The sequence below is a fragment of the Nelumbo nucifera genome, chromosome 1 (genome assembly GCF_055504915.1).
Source record: "Nelumbo nucifera cultivar China Antique chromosome 1, China Antique-T2T, whole genome shotgun sequence".
Lineage (NCBI taxonomy): Eukaryota > Viridiplantae > Streptophyta > Magnoliopsida > Proteales > Nelumbonaceae > Nelumbo > Nelumbo nucifera.
Genome location: NC_142649.1, coordinates 9,373,270 through 9,385,317, shown reverse-complemented (window position 1 = coordinate 9,385,317; position 12,048 = coordinate 9,373,270).

Here is a 12,048-nt window from a genome sequence, read left to right as displayed (position 1 = left end):
TATATAATAATGCTTTTTTTAACTTGAACAGCTTGAACAAGCTTGATGCATGGCATGACACATGCTTATTGGCTTGTAATTAGGGGTGTTCATTGTTTGGTTCAAATCGAACCAAACCAAATTTGTTGCTTGATTCAGTTTGCACCTCAAAACAGCTTGGTTTGGTTTCATATTTCTCTAAATAAATGATGTATAAATATTATATATAATATAATACAATATATTTAACCAAATGTATAAAATTATAAATGTATAATAGACTATTTTATTTTATAACAAAATAATAAAATAAAAGGTTTAAGTTTTAAATTTTAGAGGTGCTATTTCGGCTTTCTAATTGGGTTAAACCCATTAGAATTAAAGAATGGTCCAAAGTTCCTCAAACCGTATTAGAAATTACACCAAACCATAATAAAATGGTCTGGTCTGGTTTGGTTTGATTTGAGAATTTCTCAAACTATAATTTACTGGTTTGATATGAGATCTTCTCTAAACCGCACCGAACCGGACCATGAACACCCCTACTTACCTGTAATGGTCAATACTATCAAGATTGTTTTCTTTAGGTATCAAAGTGGCTAGAGTTTGATTCATTTCTTAGCTCATTCTACTACTGTGAAAAAAAAAAAAAAACATTGATCAATTGAGTTATGCTATCTTTGACTATATTACAAAATCTCTTATAAGAAATAGCTTGTTAACCATCTACTCTTGGAGGCTTCACATCTGGATTATCAACTTTAATGCAAAATTACAAACTTATGGAGTGTTCGGCAAGTTTTCCCATGCAGTTTTTTTTAAAGCTTGGAAGACTAAAAATTGGTCTTTCTCCATTTGGCAATGAAAGACAAGAAGCCAAAAAGACCTATGCCCTAAAAGGCTCACAAAATCCCAAAATGACAAAAAATTTGGTGAAGCTTCCTATCTTTTTGCACCTAAAATCTTTCATTTAACAGCTCAATAGACCATGGTTAAACTAAGATAGTTACCAAACAATCCAGATCTTTAAAGACAAGACCCCAAAAGTTCATTATATCTTTTGTCTATCTAGACTATCGGAAGATCTTCCTAAAATGACTTGCCAAACAGCACCTTAATTACCTCTACGAATAGATTTGCCATCATCATTGCAACGATGCTATCAGTGGGATGACGTTGCTATTGATGTTATGAACTCTGATTATACTCTTAGGATGATTAAAAACTCGAATGATGGGTCTTTGGTTCTCAAACAATATATCTCGATGCGAAAGGGCTGAGAATTAACTACTAAATGTACATATTCATAGGTATCTAAAAAGATTAAGGCTGTGTTTGGTTGCAGTGCAAATATATTTGCACTAGTACAAATGCAGGGGAGTGCAAATGTAAAAAATGCAAATTCTTGTTTAATTTTGTTTTGGATTTTACTTTATTCTGCTTCATGACTTAATTTACTTCATTTATATTGAAATCAAACAAAATAAGCTAAAATTTGAAATAAAAATAGGTCAGAATTTACACTCAAATCATTTGCACTATCATAGTTTTGCATTAGTGCAAATTTATATGCATTGCAACCACACACAGCCTAAATGAAAAATTAGATTTATAAAAAATACCTTATAAATAATCGGTTTTAAAAATTAATACTAAAACATAATATATGCAATATAAATTTAATGCAAATCAGGATACACTTTGGAATGGAGTAATATGGGTTATGGGTTATCTACAATTTTGTTGTAATTGTAATAAGATCTGTCATAGTAGGACTTAGGTATCCTTATTAGGGGTGTAACTTGGGTGGGTCTTGGGTTGGGAATTTTTTAACATTTGAATGGGTTCAAGTGAAAGTCTGGGCCGGATGCAGTGTAAATCAAATCAGGTATCAGACTTGCATTCCTAATCCATATTAGATACCTTTAGATTCCTAGCATACCAATGAACAATGATGGATATAATATTTATCGTTCATACGCACACACATTTTCCTTATAGGAACGGGCTTTCATTCGTACGGGAGAGGGAGGGAATGGATTCCATTTTAGCCCAACCAAACAGTTGGAATCAGAATAGCCCATTCCAATTCTGATTCCAGACCTCATTCCCACGAACCAAACTAGGACTTAAAAAACAGAAATTGCAAGTAAATTACAGTGCAAGTCGAATTGCCCAATTGATTAATTTTAATTAAATTGAAAAATTTTTAAATTGTTATAAAAAAAGAATTGATAATTTTAACTAAACTCAGCTCATGTTCAATCTCAGCCCATTCAAAATCTGACAAATGCTCAACCCAACTTGATGAGGGGTGATTTGGTTCTCCAATGAAATCACAACAGTTGGCACTATAGAACTATCTACAGGAAGACCTACGGACAGCTCGAGAGATGTCAGATTGGAGTAAAGAGGTGACCTACCTCCGCCAACCTAGCCCAAGTCCAATTAGCGACCTGCCCAATGTGACGAGCGATTTCCTTCTCAAGTAGGTAGTCGTCTTCGATTCCCTCGGGATCACGATGACACGTTGATGGGGCTGATCTCGATCTCGCCTGCCTCGGATGAGACCAGATAAGCATCATCAACTTACATGGAGTTCATCTCCAGGCGTGGAATCACCTCTGAATCAGACAAGCTGGAGATCTCGGACACATTTCGTGGAGCTCACGATAGTTATCCTATATAAAGGCATCCTCTTGCTTAGAAAAAGGGTGTGCGATTTAGCTCCCAAGATACTAGCTTTCTTGCTTTCTTGCAATTAAACATCTATTTCGCTAACTTAAGCATCGGAGTACCCACCCTGGCTAAAGCAACTCAGACATTCTGATTATGTCTCTCTTGCAGCTCAACCAAACAACCTCACCCGTCTAGCGTCCGAGCTATCCGCTAGTAGGGAGCTACCAGGTCGCACACCATCAATTGGTGTCGTTTGTGGGAACTACTATATAAAGCCTAGTTCTCACCACCGCTCTCAAGCTTTTGAAACCAATGGCATCCTCAAGAAACAATAACACCAACAACAATGCATGCATGGACGGTGCGATCACAAGGGGCAAGACCAGCCCGCAATGGACGCTGAGGTCCCCTCTGTTACCATCGGGCAATTTGCCGTGCCCCTGACTATGCCTAGCATCCCGGCCAACAAAAGCCTAAACCTCCCACTACCTGTCATGAACGTGCCTCTCCCGTTGGTTGAGCCTTCTATGGTTTCCACTAGGATCGACGGCCGCCAGTTCAACGAGCTAGTGCAGTACACCCACGGGATGGACCTGTAGATGCAGCAATGGAAAGTCGCTTTGCAACGATGGCTGGGGTGCAGCAGTAGCAATAGAACCAGGTTGCCGCCAACCTGAACGTGAATCAGCAGCAAGGCGACCTTCACCAAAACCAAGAACAAGTGTCGGATCCTCCTCGCCCACGACAACACAATCAAGTGAGGACCCGCACCTCGAAAGCCCGGGACCCGACCTACGTCCCATCGGAGGAAACCAGCTGAATGACCTCTTCAGTTGGAACTGAGATGACTACTTCCACCAAGGGGTGCAGAAGGAGGCATCGCAAACGATCTTGTCATGCTGCCGAAAAGAGCCAATTCGCCTCAAAGGATGAGGAGCAGGCGAGGAGGGAAGAAGAAAGAAAAGAAGCTGGCCAGATTGTGACCTCGTCAGCACATCACTTATCCCCTAGTTCTCCACTCGTGGAAGAGATCCTCACGACCCCACGGCCTAAAGACTTTAAAGCCCCCAAACTGAAATCTTATGATGGCACAACTGACCTGGTCAACCATCTCGACAACTTCTAGGCCTTGGTGTAACTCCATGAGGCCAATGACACGAGCATGTGCATGGCCTTCCCGACTCCCTTTCGGGCCACAACTCGGATGTGGTACTCAAGACTGGCAGTAGGCTCAATTAAGAGTTGGAGTTAGTTTGTCGATCTCTTCACCACCCATTTCACGATGAGTAAGCGGTGTCCAAATTCAACGACCTGCCTCCTGAATGTGGTCTGGCAACCTGATGAGAAACTCTGGGATTACATCAAGCGGTTTAACCTAGAGCGATACAGATCCCAAACCTCGACCTAGTTGTCTAGCTTACTGCAGTAGTTAACGGCATCCGACACCCTGACTTGTGTTGGGAGGTCGAGTTGAACCCTACAACCACCATGGAGGAGTTCCTCAACCAAGCAGCCAAGTTCATAAAGCTAAGGAAGTAATCAAATCCCAGTTAGAGTTGAGCGGAAAATGGAAGAGGTCGGAAGACGAACAGGGGGCAGTAAACATAGGAAGAAGAGCATGTCGTGAGGCGCAACAAGTCCCCCCAAAAAGGGCAAAGCAAGCCGTTGTGTAGGAGAAGCAGGTCTCCCTATAGAGGCATTAGATCTTTAGGTCAGGGTTCTCGTACGCCTCTTGTACAACACCGTAACTACACCTTCTTAAACACAAAAGAGGGGAAATCGTCATACAAATCAAGACAACCAAGTACATTAGATGTTTTGCAAACCCAGTGCTCATAAAGAAGGCCAATGATAAGTGGCGCATGTGCATCGACTACACTAACCTCAACAAAGCCTGGCCAAAGGACTACTCTCCACTCCCTATGATAGATCGCCTGGTAGATGCGACCTCAGGGTTCGAGCTATTGAGATTCATGGATGCCTACTCCAGCTACAACCAAATCCAGATGGATCCAACCAAATAGGAGAAAACAACTTTTGTAACTAAAACGGGCTTGTGTTGTTACAAAATTATGCCCTTTAGTTTAAAAACCGCTTGGGTGACCTACCAACGCCTCGTAAATAAAATATTTTTGGGAAAATTCCCAATAGGTACCATGTACTTTATGTCGAATGCCAATTTAGTACCCATACTTTAAATTGCGACAATCTAGTACCCAAACTTTCAATTTGTGACAATTTGGTACCCGGTGTTAAATTTTCGTCAGTTAGAAAATAAAAAGTCCTAATACCCCCAACTATTTCGATTACTAATTAAAATTATGAAAATAACATATCGTCTATTTTGACCAATGCAAGTGGGAACCACTATTCATACTTGTATTTACAGAGAATCCGAAAACCAACTCCCTTACGCCGATGGTGTAAAGCGAATGCGCTACCAAAGAAGACGACTTGTTTCTGGTGCCGAAGAGACAACCTACCCCATTCTAGGCCTAGTGATTTCGATGAAACGAATGCATCAACACAAGCACAAAGCACCTGTTCTTTAAAAAGAAAGCCATGACTCCAATCACTCGTTGCAATTTCTCTAGGCTTAATGGCGCCCTCTCTGCCAAAAATTGCTTCCGCAAAGGCCTCCATGGAAGCTTGCAAACTCAGATCCATTCTCGCTGCTACAACACACCGAACGTCCACAAGATGAGAAACAAATAGGTTGTGCTTCGACTCCTTCAGCTTGGCTTCATTACTGTAGTTCCAGATACCAACCAAGGTATTTCGACGGTCAGAGAGGAACCGACGGAGGATTTGAGGGACCTACTCAGATCCATGACTCCAATCACTCATTGCAATTTCTCTAGGCTTAGTGACGCCCTCTCTACTAGGAATTGCTTCTGCCAATGCCTCCATGGAAGTTCGCAAACTCAGACCCATTCTCGTTGTTGCAACACGACAAACGTTCACAAGACGAGAAATAGATAGGTTGTGCTTCGACTCCCTCAACTTGGCTTCATCACTGTAGTTCCAGATACCAACAAAGGTATTTCGTTGGTCGAAGAGTAACCGACGGAAGACTAAAGGGACATATCGAGCGTGGAAGAGATGGAGAACTAAACAATGTCGACCGATGCAGAGATGCAATGTATATGCTTTTGATGGGTCATCTAGAGGTCATTGAATTCTAAGGCCGACAACAAGTTGGTCGCGCCGAGCACTATAGAAGTAGCGGATTTTGTAGATCTGTTTCCTCACAACAACAGCGTTGGAGGTGTGAATAGAGGCAATAGGAGGCAAAACTAATTTCAGGTCTCTTATCTGGATCTACTTAGGGATCATTTCTAGATCTGGTCCCAACCCATTTCAAGTCCCCACACTGTTGTGACGAGTTGTAGGTTGCAGCGGTGATGAAATGCCGTTGTCGTGTCTATTCATTCGCAGGGAAGAAACAGTGAACTAGGGGGGTTTTCCAAGAAGAAGAAGAAGAAAGGAGAAGTGGAAAGAAGAAAGAAAGGGAGCACGGGTGGGCGAAGAAACCACTGCTGCCCGAAGTTGCAACTCCAATTACTATTAAAAGCGAAACAAAGGGAACTGGAGGAGGAGAAAAACTTTTTACCCAGTTAGCTCTAGTTGTCTCTTCGGCATTGGCAACAAGTCGTCTTCTCCGTCGGCGCATTCACTTGACACCACCAGCATGAAGGAGCTGGTTTTTGGATTCTCTATAAATGCAAGTATGAATAGTGGTCTCCACTTGTATCGGTCGAAATAGATGATGGGTTATTTTCGTAATTTTAATCAATAATCAAAATAGCTGGGGGTATTTAGGACTTTTGATCTTCTAATTGATGGAAACTTAACACCGGGTACCAAATTTGCACTCGGCCTAAAGTACAGGGTACCTATTGGGAATTTTCTCAATAGTTTTTTATTTGATTGGAAATAAAGTAGAAGTTTATGTTGACGATATGGTTGTTAAAACTCAGTTTTCAAACTCCTTAATTTCCAACTTTGTTTTTAATATTCTAAGAAAATATAATATGAAGCTCAACCCAAACAAATGTGTCTCCGGAGTCGTGTTGGGCAAGTTCCTCGGGTATACAGTGAACCAACGTGGCATCGAAGCCAAGTTCGACAAAATACAAACCGTCCTAGATATGAGACCCCCTAGGTCAATCAAAGAGGATTAAAGGCTAACAAGTCGGATAGCCACCCTGAACTAGTTTATGTCCAAGTCGGTTGGGTGGTGCCTTTTGTTCTTCAAAGCCATAAAAAAGAACCAAGACTTTGAATGGACCAAAGAATGTTAGAACCAAGACTTTGAATGGACCAAAGAATGTTAGCTCATGTTTAACGAGCTACAAAACACTTAAGTTCCCCACCTTTACTAACTAGGTCGGAACCCAGAGATGAGCTAAAACTTTAGCTCTCCACGATTGACGAGGTGGTCAGTTCGGTATTAATTAGAGAGGTGGACAGAGTGCAATGACTTGTCTACTATGTAAGCAACGTCAAGCATGCCGCCGAGACCATGTACTCTAACATTGAGAAGTTGTCCTTCTCGTTGATGCTAGTAGCTTGCAAGTTGTGCACATACTTCTAGGCGCACACTATCGTTGTCCTCCCCGATAGGCCCTTGAAGAAAGTTTTGCAAAAGCCTGAGGTGTTAGGGAGGCTGACGAAGTGGGATATTGAACTTAGTGAATACGACATTCGGTTTGAGTTGTGTCCTGCAATAAAGGCCCAAGTCCTGGATGACTTCATCATCGAGTGCATGTTCTGCATGCTAACCCTTGGGGACAAGCCCATAAACGCCTCTGAGGCTTCAACTAGTGTGGCACTCTTCCAAACCTAGGACGAAGAGCCCTGGATCCTCCATGTGGACTATGCGTCCAACGAGAGAGGAAGTAGTGTTGAACTGATTCTCTACGGACCTAGCGAGGTCAAATTGGAGTATGCCCTCCGATTTAAATTCCGAGCATTGAATAATGAAGTTGAGTACGAGGCGCTGATAGTCAGGTTGTCACTAGCAAAAGAGGTCAACGCAAAACATCTCATCGTCCACAGCGGTTCACAACAAGTTGTGAACCAAGTAAATGGGCAGTATGAGGCATGGGAACCCGCCATGTTTGCCTACCTAGCCAAGGTTAGAGAGCTCCTACCCGATTTCCACAAGTTTTGAGGTTTGAGAACACTGAGGCTGACACACTCTCAAAGCTGGCTGGTGTGATGGATATTACAAGGAGGACAGTCTACATTGAAGACCTGCCATGACCTAGCATAGAAAGGGTGGCCAAGGAGGTTTCCCTTGTCTTGGTCGTGGAGCCAAGCTAGATAGACCTGCTAATTGACTATCTATGCCACGAGACCCTACCAACAGAATGCAACGCAACTCGGAGGGTAGAGCGGCAATTAGCTCGCTATGTCATCATTGGTGAGCAGCTATATCGCAAGTCGTTCACACTCCCCTGCCTATACTGCTTGTGTCCAACAAAAGCAAACCAAATATTACGTGAGATCCACAAAGGTCTATGCGGAAGGCATTGGCCCAAAAAACCCTAAGGCAAGGCTATTATTGGTCTTTTTTGTAGGCGGACGCTTAGAGCTCGTCTGGAAGTGAGATAAGTGTCAGCGACACGCTAACACACCACACCAGCCCACCACTGACCTAAGGTACCTTACCAGCCTATGGTCGTTTGCACACTAGAGGATAGATATCCTCAATCCCTTCCCACTTGCAACCAGGCAAAGGAGGCCCTTGGCGGTCGTGGTGGATTACTTTACGAAGTAGGTGGAAGCTGAGCCACTAGTATCAATCACAGCTCGGAACATACAAAACTTTTTCCAGAGGAACATCATTTGCAGATTTGAACTCCCTAGGGTGTTGATATCAGACAATGAGAAGTAGTTCAAAGACATTAAGTTTCAGAATTGGTGTGCCGAGATGGGAATCTAGTAGAAGTTCACCTCGGTGGCCCACCCCTAGGCGAACGGTCAGGCTGAAGTGACGAACAGGGCAATCTTTCATAGAGTGAAAGCTCGGCTCTCCCGAGCTAAGGGTTTATGGGTGGATGAGCTGCCTAGTGTTCTTTGTGGAGGGGAGGCAGGTACCCTGTGCATGGAACATTGATAGCCTAAGGAGATACTACCTATGAGGACTTTGGTGTTCCAAGCTGCATCCACAATGTCAAGATTCACCAAATATAGACCACCCCACTACGATGACATGGTCAAGTTGACCTATATTATAGGTGATTCAGCAAAGCGAATAAGGGGAAGCCAAATCGCTTTCAACTCTAAGGCCCCCTAGGCCAACTTCGGAAGATGTTGGTAGTTTGGCAACATCTTGACTTAGCTGGAATTATAAGCCTAGTCGCTTTGGGTACCTAAACAGAATTGTAAGCCTAGTCACTTTGGGCACCTCGCCACTTCGATTCATACCCTACACTTAGCCTATTTTTTCAACAAAGGGCGCAAAGGGAGGCACAACATATACAGAAGGAATTGATCTCTTCATTAGAAAAGGGGGAAGTACATGGCTACTCAAAAAAAAAAGAAAAAGAAAAAGAAAAAGTGACTTTTCTAAGATAGCCGAACTCGAATGCTCGACATACAATATGTACATGGGGGTGCAAGAAAAGAGGCAAGAAAGTCAGACATTCTAGGGCTCCTCGATGCTCATAGCGTCTCCACCATCAACATCGGTACCAGCTTCGCCGTCCGTGTCTCCCTCGATGTGCATGACCTCGTCTTCCTCCTCGTAGTTAGGTTCCTGGTCATCCCGACCCATTATCTTGTTGGTGCACACCGAGGTCTTTAACTTCTCCAGATCGACATCAGGGTACACTGAGGCCACTAGCATCCTGTACAACTTGAATCCCTGACGAATGGCACCGGACCCGAACTCCTCTCTCATTTAGGAAGTTTGGTGAGGTCTTGAACTCCTTAACGGTGATGACCTCGGTAGCATGGACATTGTCGAGAAACTTTGAGTGTTGCTCTACATGTTCGGCTTCCTTTTCCTACCACTCTCGGCACTTAAGCTCCAGCTCCTCGATCAGTTTCTTGGTCCTCCTCATCTGGTCCCCACAGTGGCTCCCTTCCTATGCCAGCTCAGCCTTCAGGTCGCTAACAAGTTGGCAAGCTCATTCAAGGCAAGACCTTCACTTTGTAGCCTCCTCCCCTAAAGATCGGGCCCTCGCCAGACTTCCCTCAACCTGCCCCAATAGGGAGTGTGTCAAGGTGTTCGCTTACAAAAAAACAAAGAAAGAGAAGAAAGATAAATGAATGCAAACCAAGAATCATGACGAATACAATGGGGAAGATCGGGAACATACCATAATAAGGCAACGCATGAGCTTCCCGCTGAGCTCATCGGGATGTAATTCATAGAGCTCTATGACCTTCTCTAGAAAGATGACCTCCTTGCTTTTTACTAGGGCAGTCCGGAAGTCCATGATGGTGTGCTTCTCCTTGGTAACGGCCTCGGCATTCGAAGCGGTGGTTGCCTCAGCCTCGAGTGGGTGGAGGGGTCTCCTCGAAAGTCTTTCTTAACGAGGTCTATCATCGGCACGGCTTTGACTGCACTCCGTTCAGTAGGCTCGGGAGCAACGACCTGAGGAGCCTCTCAGGGTGTCACCTTCCTCTTTTTCCTCTTCATAACCTAGAACAACCCAGAAGTTGGCACGCCCGACATATTTCTTGCTTGAGAAGTTAGAAGATAAGTCAAATCAAAAGATGGAAAGAAATGTACCCGAGCCTGGAACGACAACTTACCTAGAGGGCTCAGCCCAGCCTGAATTAGCTTCTCTTCGGCCAAGAATTCACTTAGTTGCAACCTCTTGTCCAGTAAGACCTACACCCTTATCTACACCCGTTCACTCAATAGTTAGCTGAACTAGTTCAGGATCCTATATTGGGCCACTAGCTTGTAAACATCCTCAACAGTTAGTTCGGTGGGGCCGAACTTGGACTTACTCTTAGGTGGTTGACGAGAGGATGAAGCCCTCTTATGGGAACCTCGCTACTCTTGGATCGAGGACCCCTCTCTTCCTCGAACTTAACACCAGAGAACTACCTTACAGAAATTACACCAACTACTTCGACAATGTCAAGCTCCTTGACCTCAGAATGCACTAGAACTTCAAACTCAGGGATGAAGGAAATAGGCCCCCAAGGGTCCTATTTATAGAACGGCGAACCGAGCTATGGATGGTTGAGATCGGTTAGATCTAACGGTTTGCAAAGACACGACAGTTCGTATTCTGAGGCGAATTTAGTTTAGTGTGTTTTTGGCGTCCGTGGTACTTAACGACTGTGTGGTGTCTGCGTGTACCTGAAACGCTACCTCATGGCCGAGCCGAACCAATCCTAAGCCATTGGCTAGACTGCGGTCGAAACCAAAACTCAAGCCAAATCACCTTGTGATTAATACTACTCCCTCATCGAATTGATTACGCCGGACTTGAGAGTGGGGAGCAATTGATGAGGGGTGATTTGGTTCTCTAATGATATCACGACATGTGGCACTACAAAACTATCCACTAACATCTCGACACCACACAAGTAGAACTTGGACACTTGGTATCTACCTCAATCTCCTCGGCCCCACCTCAGAAGAACGACCTATGGACAACTCAGGAGATGTCAGGTCGGTGTAAAGAGGCAACATGCCTTCACCAACCTAGCCCGTATTCAATTAGTGACCTACCCGACTTGACGGGCAAATTCCTTCTCATGTAGGTAATTGTCTCTGATTCCCTTGGGATCACAATGACACATCGATGGGGCTGATCTCGACCCCACCCGCCTCGAACGAGACCAAATAAGCATCATCAGCTTACGTGGAGTCTATCTCCAAGCATGGAACCAGCTCCATATCATATGGGCTAGAGATCGCGAATACGTTTCTTGGAGCTCACGACAGTTAGCCTATATAAAAACATCCTCTTCCTTAGAAAAGAGCGGTGCGATTTAGCTCTCAAGCATACTAACTCTCTTGCTTTCTTAAACACTCTAATTACCACTCTCTTGCATGCCGATCAGGCAACCTCAGGAGTCTGACATGTGAGCTGTCCAAGAAACTACCAAATCGCGCACCATCACAACCCAACCCAACCCAGTTGCATCCTCATTACAATACTTTGAAGAATGGTTCCAACTAGTTATGTACATTTATTTATCAGGTCGTGATAGGTCTACTCTGACCCGGATCAGAGCAGACCCATTGACGGCATTAGTCCGAGTTAACAACGTTCATTGTTCAATTTGATGTTTTATTACAAGAGTTGTCTTGTGATGAATGTATACGCTTCAAATTATAGGACTTTTGCCTTGCTATTGCAACATAATTCGATGTTTTATTCCAAGAGTTGTCTTGTGATGAATGTCTACGTT